The following is a 15,179-nucleotide window of genomic DNA, read 5'->3' on the forward strand; positions in this document are numbered from 1 at the left end:
CTTTTTCATAAACTGGAAGTAAAGACCTGTAGACTGAGGCAGACCCGTCGCCAGACCTCAGTCTTAAGGGGGGCATATGAAATGCATGGGAGGGCACACTTATTAGCCTACAGTACGTATACTTATAATAATATATACTCTATTCGCGCAGCACGTAATCACCACGTTAAACAACCATCAGCAATATGACCAGATAGCCTATAGCCTACACACCACATTACATATGTAACGGAGTTTAAATAATGTTGTTAAATTCATGCATTAATTGGGAAAACTCGACATTGGCTGTTACGTCACCCGCATTTACGTGCACGATATTACAGGGGCGGAGCTACATCACCAGCAGCAGTTGTTTACATCTCTTGCTGCTGGTAAGTCGCATCAAAGATTGCTGCGTCTTGACAATTGAGTTTAAACTGTTTTTAAGTGCAAGGTTTGACTTTTATACTACACACAATGTTATATCATTTGTCTGTCAGTTGTTAGTTCTGTCAGTCGAGTCAAATGTGTTATTTGCAATGATAAAATGAAGTGTGTGTGTGTGCTAACCTGCTTGTGAACTCCGAATCTCTGTTTATTTTATTTAAGACATCTATGCCACGTGATGCACTGTACGTTAACCAGCTTTTGGTCGTGTTTGTTACAGGTATGTTTTAATCGGATTTGTTGTGTTCTGTGTAAAAATATATTAACTGAATCGAGTGTTAGATTTAGTACACGTGCGATTTGCTCACACGTGCGATTTGCTCACACGTGCTGCTGAACTGTGTATCTGCACCATTTTAGATCTGTTCTTCATTTTCTGTGTTTCATTTATACAAAAAGATATGTAAAATTATGGTTACTTAAGTTTATAATATTTCTGTATTTATGTGAAATGATGAGGACAAAGACAGTGACTTTAATGTATGTTTTATTTGAGTTTTTGTCCACTATATGTTCACAATCATTTCGAATGAGCAGTTGTTTACATCTCTTGCTGCTGACATCTATGCCACGTGATGCACTGTACGTTAACCAGCTTTTGGTCGTGTTTGTTACAGATCTCTCACTGCTGGCTCAGTAAAGTGCAATTTTGAGTAACCATCCACCTGCTCTCAGAGTGATTTCATCCCTACACATACAAACACAGTCACACATATAGAAACAATTTTATGAATATCCATAAATCTATACAACATATTACATGTAACACCAGAGACATCTCTCAAACATTGCATTTTAAAGCAGTCAACAACAGAGGGATATGCATTGCCATGAGACACGTGCACACACATTCACACACACGCACGCAGACTTTGAACCTACGGTACTGTGGAGGCAGCGCTGTCGTCTCTCCCTTCCCTCCTGTCAGTACAGCGGCAGGCGGCGTTTCTCAGAGCAGAAGCTCCTCATTAATAAAGTGTCCACTCGGAATTAAACTTGTGAGTGAGGTCCTTTTCAGAAGCAAGCTGAATCACCGCAGTGAACAAGTCCATATCTTCTGAATGTAGTAGTCTGTTAGGCCCGGGGTCGGGCTCCACGGTAGAGGTCTTCACGGGTCCACTTAGATCCGAAAACCCGAGGTCCGACCCGAGACCCGATCGGGTCTAAAAGTTTCACATGTGCCTCGGACACGGGTCGGGTACAACAATAGCGGCATCGGGTCTCGGGTAATTTAAAAATGAATGTGTTTTTTCTGAACGGACCCGAGAAGACCCGAACTCTCTCGCCTGTGTGCGTCAATGTCCTTTTCAAACCTCTAATCTGTTTGCCAAGAGCGCCTGCGACATTGTGTGGTTGTCGGAAGGTTCATTTTCGTTGAGACAAACATGTCAGTCAATTATAAATTTACATTTTAGCGGTTACGTTGGTGTCGTCGTCAGATAACAAAGTAAAACCAATGGAGCAGCTCGCCAAATTGGTTGCAAGGCCACCGGAGTTTCTTTCTGTCTGACTGCTGCGCGTCTTTTGGAGACTGTTGTTGGGCTTTTAACCATTTGCGGATAATATCCATCTTAAAGCAGTATATAGCTAAGCGAAAACTCATCCAGTTTAAAAAAAGTGCGGTAACTGTTGAGCGGCTACACTGACGTAGGCTACGTCACGTACGTGTCGTACGTAGCCTCGTGATAGGCTGTTGCAGTGTAGCTAGATTCCCATCAATCAAACAAAATCACACCATTGTTTTTTATATTTTTAATGTTTGAATTATAAAGAATACAACATTTAATGCAACACAAAATTAGCAACATTAATAATTTAAAATGACAGTATTTTTTTAAATACTGGGGGGCACAAGCGTCCTTGAGGGCGGGCCCGGCCCCCTAAGGCCCGCCCATAGCGACGGGTGTGGACTGAGGCACTTGTGAGGACACAAACATGCAAATACTACGAAAAAGCTTAACTCACCACTTCAATGATCCCAGAAGTGCTTGTGGAAGACTAATTTAATATTTCACTTCCTAAAAAGACTAAAATTAATGACAAATAGCACTCGCTGCCCTGAGGACATTGAGAATAAGCAGCCAAGGGTTTGTCGGCCGTGGAATCCGAACGATGGAAAAGGTTTAGTGAGTTGTAATTAAGCGTTGGCTAGGTAGTGACTTGCAGAGTTGAGATAAGAGGGTTTCTGAAGCGCAGAGGCTGTAATTAAGTCTATTTGCTGCCGCAGTACTGAAAGCCTATGGGCTGTAAATACGACAACGCACACACATAACTTTCCCTCCGGTACCAGAAAGCGAAACCAATTGGATCGAACCAAAATGTGGAGTATACAAAATGTTTGGATTTGGTGTATTAAAGTACTGCAATTCTGTGAAATACTTTTGAGGAGCACATAGTATGTTGTAAAAATGTGCCGACCTAAGTTTTTAAAGGGGACATTTCATGAAAATCTGACTTCTCCAAGTTAAAGTTATGTTTTTGGGCCGTTTTTTTTTTTGCCTTTTTATTAGATAGATAGTATGGTAGGAGAGGACAGGAAAGTATAGGGTGGAGAGAGGGGTATGGGATCGGCAAAGGACCTCGAGCCGGGATTCGAACTTGAGTCGCCGAAAGTGCGTCTGCACCATATGTCGGAGCACTTGCCCACTACACCATCGGCTCCGACAGACTTCTCCATGTTTAAGTGCTATAATTGGGTCCCCAGTCCTAGAAAATGTGAAAAAGATCAACCCAGTAACTTAGTTTTGGTAAACCATTCTCTGCAAGCATGTGAAAAATAGGTCATTGAAATTTGGCTCCCCTTGTGATGTCAGAAGGGGAATAATAACGGCCCTTAATCTGTATCCAACCACGGCACTGCCTTTTAGTGCAGAGATCAGCTCATTTGCATTTAAAAGGACACACCCAAAACAGCAAATTTTTACTCACACCTACAAAGTGTCAATTTTAACATGTTATAATAAATTATCTATGTGATATTTTGAGCTAAAACTTCACATACATACTCTGGGGACACCAAAGATTTATTTGACATCTTAAAGTCTTGTGAAATCTCTTCTTTAAGGATAATCATACTACTGTAGCTTTACAAGTATTTTTTAACTTGATATTTTATAGTTTTTACAGTACTTTAACTCGTAGGTTGAAGCAATTTCAACTCATTATTATACGTTTCAGCAACTCAGCATTGTCGAAATTCAATTCGAAGTTATAAATTAAAATAAGTAAAAAAAGTACTTTTTGATTGTAATTATACATTTAAATGACTACTTTACTATATGGTAAAATGGTAATCATATAAAATAAAGTAATTATTAATATTTTGTGATATAATATCGCATACATACTGTACTGTATACTGTAGGCCTATATGAAAACCAGCCCATTCTTATGATTTGCATATAAATAGCACGTAGTGCAAAAAGTTGTGCAAATTTCAATTTTGCATGCATATGATACGTCCGTCCTTCCCGTTCACTTTATGACAAAAACTGTTCTAATATTTAACATTTTAATTAAACAAAACATATTTAGTTATACAAAGTAGTGCTGTTGGTTATTAGCCTTTTTTTAAGGTTTATTTACACAGAATTCATGTTAAATGAATGTATTTTATAAAATGTCATAAAACTGGGGCCCCCCTGGCAGTTTGAGAACCACTGTCCTAAAGTAAATCCCAAATCTTACCCCAAAACCAAGCGACAATGCTCTAAAAAAAAGTAAAACTTTGAGAAACCAATACATAAAACAACACAAAAGATGTGGCATTTTAAGTGGAATTTTGCAAAATTGGAATTTGCTGTATATATTGCACAAGTTTTCACACTGCATACTATTTATACGCACTTCATAAGAATGGGTTGATGAAAACATATATAAAACTATCATAGTATTAAAGGCGGGGTGCATGATTTTTGAAAAACACTTTGGAAAAGGGAGTCGTGCCGAGTACCAAAACACACTTGTAGCCAATCAGCAGTAAGGGGCGTGTCTACTAACCGACATCATTGTCTGCGTTACGTATGTGTGGGGTGGGTCTATCAAAAGAAGGTCAAGATTCTATTGGGGTAGGGGCGTGTTTGTTTAGGTAATTTTACATGTCAACATTGGCTTTCAGAGGTCATGCACCCCACCTTTAAATATAGTAAAAGAGTAAAACCATCAACATACTGCCACAATTTGCTTTGTAACAATTCTGTAACATTTTCAAAAATGGTAACATGGCTGCACACTGGCTCAATGTTGGTTCTCACCTCTCTTATGACTGTGTGACATGCAAGAAACAATGGCGCCATTTTTATCTAGATGTGTTTACATTCAAATGCAATGTACTGACATGCGGTTAAAATCCCATTTTTTCCCCTACATATTTAAAATACATATTTAACCCACCAGAGTGGATTGCCGTATGGATTCCTTTATTGAATTATATATAGGCTTCAAAAAATGTCCAATATTCAATCCCAGACAGAGCCGAATCTGCACTTGATCTGTGGTAAAGTCGGTGGCTCCAGTGCGGATCCGGTGCAGATCTGGCCCAGAGTCATCTGCAGTCTGGGATGCCATTACAAAGCTAGGAGGAGCCAGGATATTATTTAATATCATTTCAAATGGGTTCAGCTGAAGAATGAAAGTCATATACACCTAGGATGGCATTAAAGGCGGGGGTGCACGATTTTTGAAAAATGCTTTGGAAAGCGAGTCAGGCCGAGTACCAAAAAACACTTGTAGCCAGTCAGCAGTAAGGGGCGTGTCTAATAACCGACATCATTGCCTGGGTTGCGGATGTATGGGGTGGGTTTATTAAAAGAAGGTCCAGATTCTATTGGGGTAGGGGCGTGTTTGTTTAGGTGATTTCAGAGATCGTGCACCCTGCCTTTTAAGGGGTGGTTCGATGGTATTTCATGCATTCTGACTTATCAACACAGTTTAAGAGTTGCTTCCTCATGCTAAACGTAGGCAAAGTATCAAAAAAGCAGTTGGATGTGTTACAGAGTATTTCTGTGCCGAATGCACTTGGCCAGAGTTCGTAGAAGTTTCGGGAAGTTTTTTTCGATTACGGGTCCAGCTGACGTTTCAGGGGTTTCTATACGTATCACTTCTTTTTATGGGCACTTCCCCCGGAAAACCCCGCCCACCCGTCAATCAGCGTGAGACGCTAGAACTTACAAACATCACATCAAGCGACAGCTTTGTTTAATTTCAAAACTCAACAATGGCATGAAAAGTCACAAAAGGGTCATGAGTTGCATGCGGTAAGACATCTGTCTTATGCTGCGTTTACATCAGCCGCGTTTGAGGCATCAAAATCGCGCCTAGTTTTCCGCTTGAACAGTTTCAATGCATTTGCGCGTCTAGAGCAAAGTAGACACACGGAAAAAGCAAGCATTTGACGCGCGTCAGAGGCGAAATCCGCTTCTTGTGTGGAGGGACAAGTGCTATGTGGTTGTCTGTTTGCAAGATGTCTGATGTTGATTGCGCATATATCGAGAGAGTTACCGGTTTGTATTTGGTCTCCTTACTATAGGGGGTGAGTGAGTGACTCCGGGCGGGGCTGCCGCCACAGCAGCAAGCAGGCTCCTGATTGGTTAACGTGGCGCGAAAATCCACCAAAGTTAAAATTCTTCAACTCGGGCGTCAGCCGCAAATTCGCGTCAAACGCAAAATGCACAAAAAAGCACCATGAGGCGGAATCACGTCTATAGCTAAACGCTTTATTCATGTCGCGATACCTCTAGACGCGTGTCAATGCGTCTTCACATTGACTTACCATCACTTGCGCTTGACGCCTCTACCGCGGATGGTGTAAACACAGCATTATGTTGGAAATACGCGCGTGCATATTATACAGTATAAATGACACGAACATGTAGTGAATCATAAGTTAAATAGTGTTAAAAGTTGTATAGTGTTGCATGACTCGTACTCGCTCCTCCCGCGGTAGTAACTCCTCCTTCTTCATTTTTTCGTATGTTATCAATAAGAATCGGTAAAGCTAATCTTTCTTTTATAAATCTGATTTAACTAAAGACTCTTCGGAGTTATAAAGGATGTAATAGTACTCTATAGGTACTCCAGATTAACATCAGAAATGCAGAAACAGCTTGTGTAATGTGAGCTTTAATGTAACTAAATCATGGATGTGTTTGTAATAATACAAATCCTGTAAAAAAAGAGTAATTAAAATGCAAATACTATTGTTATTATTCAAGAACTGCGGTTAAATCACATAAAGGTGATCTGTATGCAAAATCCAAAGCCATCTGTTGATGGATTGATTCATTTCTCACGCTGAATTGCAAGACCGCTCTAAACCACCAGACAAACAAGACCCAACTGTGATTGTCAGGGAGACCTTTAATGAAAATGATCGGTATTCGCATAAACACAAATACACAAATCACCAGCCGAGACAGGCAGGCCTTTTAAACGGATGCCAATTTACCTCTTACACAGGAGAGATTTATTGAATCCGCAAGGCGGAAAAACAACACGCGAGAAGAAAAGATCCAGCAGGGGTTAAGATCAATCAGCAGATTAGAGCGAGCGGTAAACAGAAAGCTTGAGTGGAAAAGTTTACTTTAACTAAGTTGAAACTTGTACAATATCACTCGAGACTCTCCAACTCCCAACAGAGGACTTTAGCCGTATGGTGACTCTGCATCTTATTTCTGTGCCGACAATAAATTAGCTTCCATTCAGCATTTCACCCCACTAGCTCTAATTCATTAGTCTGCTTTCTGGTTTCACATCAATACCCACAGTTCATTATCTTCCCTGGCTGGTCTGCATTGGGCAATAGGCACACTAAGGGCTGAAACGCCCTGTACCCGTATAGTACATGTCAAGGAATTTGCGGTCACTGGAATTGTGTTTCCTGATAAAAGATTCCCATGCAATCTAATTTCTCAAAGGGGGAACGGACTTCAGGTTGCAATTTTATCACAATGCAGAAAATATAATTTGAAATAAGCAATAATTCAGAGGCTGAGGGGCATGAATCGCTGTAGAGCCTGGTAAGGTTTTCTTTCTCCATTGTGCATATTAAAAAAGATGAAAATCTGTCATCCAACCCGCATTATCATATAAATAACCAAGAAGACGCAAAGGAATGTGTTGATGAGAGATCAATAAAGAGCGTGTGTTAAAACAAAAAGAAAGAAAGAAAGTAAGAAAGAAAGAAAGAAATGGGAGTAAACCGCATACATTAATTTTCAGTAATCACTTACAATCATATTAAACTGTCATGGAAACAACCGAACAGTTGTCAGCAGGGCTGTAGGCGTTTATTCGGAAATTGTCTATTTGCCGGAGCTATTTACATAGTGAATAACCGTTTCTCTCATGACAAACGTGCAGCTTATGAATAAACAGATTGGCTTGGCCTGCAGTCAGCTGTGTGTTTCGCTCGTATCAGCGGATGTGTTCAATCACGGTGAGGGGATTTTAACTAGCTGGTGATTGGATGGCCTTTCCAGGTTGTACTGCAGGACTACAGAGCGTGTTTACAGGGCAGGATCCTCTCTTCTCAACAGAACCCTCATAAAAACCATAATCCTTTATACTGACAGGGCATTTTGCCGCAGGCCTGACAAATATCTCCACAATCCATAAAATGCGTGTGTAGGTTTTTCTGGCTGGTACGAGTGAAAAGGTCTCTAAACCGGCAGTGTTGTTATAAAACTCAAAGCTGCATTCGGATAGTAAAAAATCTTTTTTTGACCTGTCTGATCCAGTAATGTTTGATATTTTGATATGGAATCTCAGGATGGGCAATGCTATTTGAGCATGATCTATTAAGAAATCACACAATATTTATAATCAGTATTTTAGTCTAGTTTTAAAGATTTAGATTTCTAGGGTTTTTATGCTATTTTTTCAGTGGCAAATTGTTTGCTTCATTTGATAAAACATTGTAAGGTCCTATTATCTTACACCAGTTTGTAAACTCTATTTTATATAAGGATGTGTTTAACATTTTCACTGCAAACCAGGATAAAAATACTGATTAAGAAAATAATCTTGCAGTCTAAGCATGGACACAGTGGAGAAATCAATTTTTATAGTAAATGAAAATCCCACTAAGTAGATAGTGTGGAACGCACTAAATTTTGGAGATAAATAGGATCTCATGTGGAGAGTATTAATCGCTCTGTTTTCTGGCAGCTGATTGGGAGACAATAGGATGCGGCTCAATTTAGACCTAATTACGGTTTTAATGTGTGTTATTAAATACATTGCCATGTCCCAATTAGTGGATGCTGGGCCCATAAATCACACTAATTGATATCTAGCTGCCCTGCACTTGTGTCTACATAGCTGCAGTATTCCCAGAGTAGCCCACATTGGCCGGAGAATGAATGTGTGAACTGAATTATTGTCATGTTTTTATGTATCGCACCCAACCGAGGGACCTTAGAGCAAAGTAATCACCCTTTGTTTTTAGTCAACCCAAATACAGGCAGCCTTTTTTCTTTGTCTGGGGAGCTCTGTGTGTTCTGTACCCAAGACATAGGCATATATTTAGCTCATTCAAAACAAAGGAATCCTGGTAACATTTTTGATCAATGTTATCTCACGAGAATTCATGGCTAATTCATATTAATTCATACGACCACATTTGTGAGTTTTGGGAGGATTTGCCTTGACCCTTGTGACGTTGGGGTTAGGGGTTTCGGTTTCATTGTTGTTTTTACATGAGAATCGTACAATTTTGCACGATTAACTTTATATGAATTGATACGAATTCGCCAGCTCGTAAAATATGTATGATTTCTCGTGAGATCAGGCTGCGGTTGTCAGAAATGCACTTTAAAAATATGCACATTATTGTATAGTGTAAAGTTTACAGTTCATTACTGTATATGCCAATATAACGGTAATATAGCAATTTATCTAAACAACTTTCATGCTTTACCTGAAAAATTTAAATTAAAAGAATTATTAAAAAAGTTATGAAATGATATAAAAATGAAATACTGGTAATTGATTTATTTAATGCAGGGAGTAAAGTCATCTTCAACTTTACAATGAAACATTTATATGAAATGCTTGTAAGTGTTTCATACTTAAATTGATTATCCAGAGACTGATCTCAAGGAAAGTCGTGTTATAGTCACGAAAATTTGTATTAATTTATTTGTGTCCATGGCAGGAAATTCAGCTTTTTTCATGTCTTGAGCACGAAAATCTTTTTCGTGTCAATTTCTATAAATAGTTTTTCGTGTCCGTTGCACGACTTTCTTTTTTCGTGTCATTTTATGTATTGTTTTTTCATAGTTTTTTTCTATTTTCTTACCATTGTCGCTTGGGGTTGGGGTTAGAATTACTTTCTGTTACATGTTACACCTCCTTACCCAAACCCCAACTCTAACCCCAACTCCAGGTGAGAATAGTTTTAAAAGCGGAAGAAAAACCTCTAGAAACAATACAAATAAGCACATCCTAACCCAAACCCCAAATCTAACCTCAAGCGATAATGATTTAAAACTAGGAAAAATGAGAAAACCATACAAATAAGTACATCCTAACCCAAACCCCAAATCTAACCCTAACCCCAAGCGATAATGATTTTAAAATAGGAAAAAAAAAACAATACATATAAGTACATCCTAACCCAAACCCCAAATCTAACCCCAACTGACAACGATTTAAAAATAGGAAAAAATGTAGAAAACAATACATATAATTACATCCTAACCCTAAGCCCCAAATCTAACCCAACCCCAAGCGACAATGATTTAAAAATAGGAAACATTTTAGAAAACAATACATATAAATACATCCTAACCCAAACCCCAAATCTAACCCCAACCCCAAGTGACAATGATTTAAAAATAGGAAAATTTTTAGAAAACAATACATATAAGTACATCCTAACCCAAACCCCAAATCTAACCCTAACCCCAAGCGATAATGATTTCAAAATAGGAAAAAAATGAGGAAACGAAACATTAAAGTACATCCTAACCCAAACCCCAAATCTAACCCCAAGCGACAATGATTTAAAAATAGAAAAAAGAGAGAAAACAATACATAAAAGTATATTTTATCCCAAACCCCAAAATTAACCCCAACCCCAAGCGATAGTGATTTTAAAATACATCCTAACCCAAACCCCAAATTTAACCCCATCCCCAAGTGACAATGATTTAAAAATAGGAAAAAATTTAGAAAACAATACATATAAGTACATCCTAACCCAAACCCCAAATCTAACCCTAACGCCAAGCGATAGTGATTTTAAAATACATCCTAACCCAAACCCCAAATCTAACCCCATCCCCAAGCGACAATGATTTAAAAATAGAAAAAAAGAGAGAAAACAATACATAAAAGTATATTTTATCCCAAACCCCAAAATTAACCCCAACCCCAAGCGATAGTGATTTTAAAATACATTCTAACCCAAACCCCAAAATTAACCCCAACCCCAAGCGATAGTGATTTTAAAATACATCCTAACCCAAACCCCAAATCTAACCCTAACCCCAAGCGATAATGATTTAAAAATAGGAAAAAATGAGGAAACGAAACATAAAAGTACATCCAAACCCCAAATCTAACCCCAAGCGACAATGATTTAAAAATAGAAAAAAAGAGAGAAAACAATACATAAAAGTATATTTTATCCCAAACCCCAAATTTAACCCCAACCCCAAGCGATAGTGATTTTAAAATACATTCTAACCCAAACCGCAAATTTAACCCCAACCCCAAGCGATAGTGATTTTAAAATACATCCTAACCCAAACCCCAAATCTAACCCCATCCCCAAGTGACAATGATTTAAAAATAGGGAAAAAAGAGAGAAAACAATACATAAAAGTATATTTTATCCCAAACCCCAAATTTAACCCCAACCCCAAGCGATAGTGATTTTAAAATACATTCTAACCCAAACCCCAAATTTAACCCCAACCCCAAGCGATAGTGATTTTAAAATACATCCTAACCCAAACCCCAAATCTAACCCTAACCCCAAGCGATAATGATTTAAAAATAGGAAAAAATGAGGAAACGAAACATAAAAGTACATCCAAACCCCAAATCTAACCCCAAGCGACAATGATTTAAAAATAGAAAAAAAGAGAGAAAACAATACATAAAAGTATATTTTATCCCAAACCCCAAAATTAACCCCAACCCCAAGCGATAGTGATTTTAAAATACATTCTAACCCAAACCGCAAATCTAACCCCAACCCTAAACGATAATGATTTAAAAATAGAAAAAAAGAGAAAACAATACATAAAATGACAAAAAAGAAAGTTGTGCCACGGACATGAAAAACTATAGAAATTTGTGCAAGCGACAGGAAAAAAAATGTGCTCAAGGCACGATATAAAGCTGAATTTCGTGCCATGGGCTTGAATAAATTAATCAAATTTTTCGTTACTATAACTCGACTTTCCATGAGATCATGTTGAAATTATCATTAGATGGGAAAATAATTATCTTTTTCAAGGGCAGTAAAAAAATCTATGTTAATTAATAGTCTAAGCTCATTCAATGGCTCTTCTTATACAAACAGTTTGTCTTCCTGTCACATGATGCAATATTACATGTGGGAGTATTTATTGATTCATTGCTTTTTTCCTGAAATGTATAACATGTATTTAACAACTCTGCTCATTAATTTTCAATGCATTAATTCGTCGCCCACTGTTTACGCGTAAGATGTTTGTTAAAATTCCCACAGTGTGTTGATAATAGGCCTCATAAATTAGCACCAACACTCCCCATCCTCAGGCATCCCGATGTCACAGAGAGCTGCGAAGAGGTTGGACGCTCCATCACAGAAGATAAGGAAACCACACTGCCACTCTCAGCCCACTTTGCCCACCGTAATTGTGTTGTGTTCATCACGGCAGAGGAAGATAGAGAAGGAACCAATCGATACCCATTTCACATCTGCACCCTTGATGTGATCTTAATCAAAGGGCAGAACCTCTCTTTCACCTGTCATTCCTTCACTGACAACCGCACATCCTCTCCCGCCATCTGTTGCCATGGTTGTGAGCGCGGCCGCAGTAACCGCTGCGAAAATGCAAACATGCATTATTACGCTGACTTAACACGCAATCAATAATGTTAACTGCTAATGTCTTATCACATTTATGCACTGCGGTTCATGGACGGTGCAGATAGAAGCGAATAATACACAGCGATGTGAAAAAGTAACAAACGGTAATACGACTTCCCCCGAGACACCATTTACTCACAAACAACAGATGTTTCACGATAAGAAATGATGAAATAGTTTCAGGCAGCAAGAAAGGCTTAAAGGGACAGTTCACCCAAAATACTAATTTGGTCCATGCTACATCTATTAAAACTGTATGCACAGGCGGAAATCATGGGGGGCAGGTTGTTCCCCCACAAAAAAAAATTATTGAAAACGTGGTGTATTGTAAATAATATAATGATATATATATATATATATATATATATATATATATATATATATATATATATATATATATATATATATATATATATATATATATATATATATATATATATATATATATATATATATATATATATATATATATATACACACTTAAAATAATGGTGTAAGTAGTATCGCAGTCAAAAGATTAATTACGATTAATCGCATACAAATGTATATGAAGAATAAAATGGTCAGAAACTAAAGCCCTTTTCACACAGTAATTCCGGAAAATACACGTAAAACGTGTCTGGGTATTTTGCGGGATTAGTTTGATTTTGGTTTGTTCACACAGACAGTCTTTTTCCGGAATCTGTGTGAGCGTTCAGACACATCCCGGATAATTCCCGTATAGACACGTGAGGGTGTGACGTATAATGTACGAGTATTTGACGAGCTCCCTGATTTCTGCTTTGATACAGTTTTCAGACATTTCTCACCGTGATTGTTTATATGCATTTAAAACCCGCATTTTGAGGAGCTGAACGATATTATCTTGTTGGCATGACGTGCGGGTATTTTCGTTTATTATAGCTCAAATGAGCACGTGATGCGATATTCTTTTATGCTGCTGAATGATCTCCGTTTCAACACAGTAAGTAATAAGCTAACTTACATGATATCTGCTTCAGTCCAGTTTGCTGCTATTTCTCGTCGTGAATGTTGTAAATCCCTCATTTTAAAGAGTTGAACCAACTTCATGTTGCCATGACACGCGCGTCCTCACTACGGCACGTGCGTGATTGTTTATGCATCTCATGTATCATTTCCTGATAACTGCTTCAATCTAGTTTGCAACATTTCTCGTGGTGAATGTTTATATGCACGTTATCTTGTAAGGAGCTGAACCATAACTTGCGTTGTGATGATGAAGCGCGCGTCCTTACTTCGACACGCCCTTTATGGCATTGTTGCGGCTTCTGTTCACACAGAGGGTTACCCGTGTATCTGACTAGGTCCTCTTTCCGGCAACGATCCCAGAAGATTAACGGAACGAGTTTTTGTTCACACAGACCCTTGTCTGGCAATTTTACGGGTATTTTCTGGGACCAGAGGTCTGTGTGAATGAGGTTTAAAAGAAAAAGATAATGGCACTGTCTTCATGCCACACTAATAATAGCAGCAAGGCTTTTCTCTGTGTACACATGTGCTTACAAGCACACTTTTGGCTGTATTATTTGTATCCTTGATAAATTGCTCTGAGAAATTTTATGCTTATTGTCCCCCCCAACTGTTAGATGAAATCTCCTCGCATGCCTGTATGATGCGTTTCTTCCATTGCACACAAAATGCGCAGACTGCCAATTTTACGTTTACAATATGCAAGTACATGAGAGGTAAATTAAAGCAATAAACCACTTCATGCATTAGTGTGCATTGGTGTTTTGCATATAAAAGTAAGGATTCATGTATATTTAATTTTTACAATGAAGACTATGTTATTTTACATTTGATTACTTTATTTAATCTCTGTACCCATGAAAACCTTACTTATTAATGTTACACGAGTCAAAAACAATGAAAACGTCAGAGCCGATATAAAAATGAAAGATGTGGTGCTTTCGCACTTTCGGCGACCCAAGTTCGATTCCCGGCTCGTGGTCATTTGTCGATCCCATACCTCTCTCTCCTCCCTGTCTTTTCCTCAATTACTGTCAAAATAAAGGCAAAATTGCAAAAATAAACTAACTTGAAAACAACAACTAGCCCTGTTTTATTTTATTGAGCCAGTAAAAAAACCTTAACTCTTTCACCGCCATTGACGAGACATCTCGTCAATCAAGAGAGAACGCTTCCCTGCCAATGACGAGTATTTCCGTCTTTCCGCAATACCGCTATTATCCACTAGGAGCCCTTCTGCAACTTTTTACACCCGGAAGTATTGCCCTATGGCAAGCTGCTGCATGTCCGTGTCTGTTTTAAAGATCGCTCTGAATGGGATCTCTATGAAAAGTCTGTCACAAAAATTGGCATTATCTCTGCTTTTTGCTCAAAATGTGGTGTTTTGGAAGAAACCTACCCATATTCAAAAGCTGATTACAAAAGAACTACTGAATGTAGGATGAAACGTTTTTTTTTTGTTTGAAAGCAGAGGGTCTGTTCTTTCATTTTGTATATTGTATGTTTATACATTTAAAGAAGAACATTTTCTGGAAGGCATTAAGCTTTTGTGAAAATCATGAAAAACGCTGGCGCTGGCTGGCAACTTTAAAAAAAAACGCTGGCAGCGAAAGAGTTAAAGGGATTGTTCGGCCCAAAAAATGGAAATTACCCCATGATTTACTCACCGTAAAGCCAC

The 15,179-nt window shown here is 38.3% G+C and overlaps 1 long non-coding RNA gene across 1 annotated transcript; it reads left to right on the forward strand.

Moving 5' to 3' along the window:
- Window positions 1-225: 225 nt before the first annotated feature.
- On the forward strand, window positions 226-1,088 carry LOC141362943 (uncharacterized). Its single transcript, XR_012368493.1, has 2 exons — window positions 226-646; window positions 1,044-1,088. It is a non-coding gene; the product is annotated as an uncharacterized lncRNA (long non-coding RNA).
- The last annotated feature ends 14,091 nt before the right edge of the window (window positions 1,089-15,179 follow it).

This window comes from Misgurnus anguillicaudatus, unplaced genomic scaffold (assembly GCF_027580225.2).
Source record: "Misgurnus anguillicaudatus unplaced genomic scaffold, ASM2758022v2 HiC_scaffold_30, whole genome shotgun sequence".
Classification (NCBI taxonomy): Eukaryota; Metazoa; Chordata; class Actinopteri; order Cypriniformes; family Cobitidae; genus Misgurnus; species Misgurnus anguillicaudatus.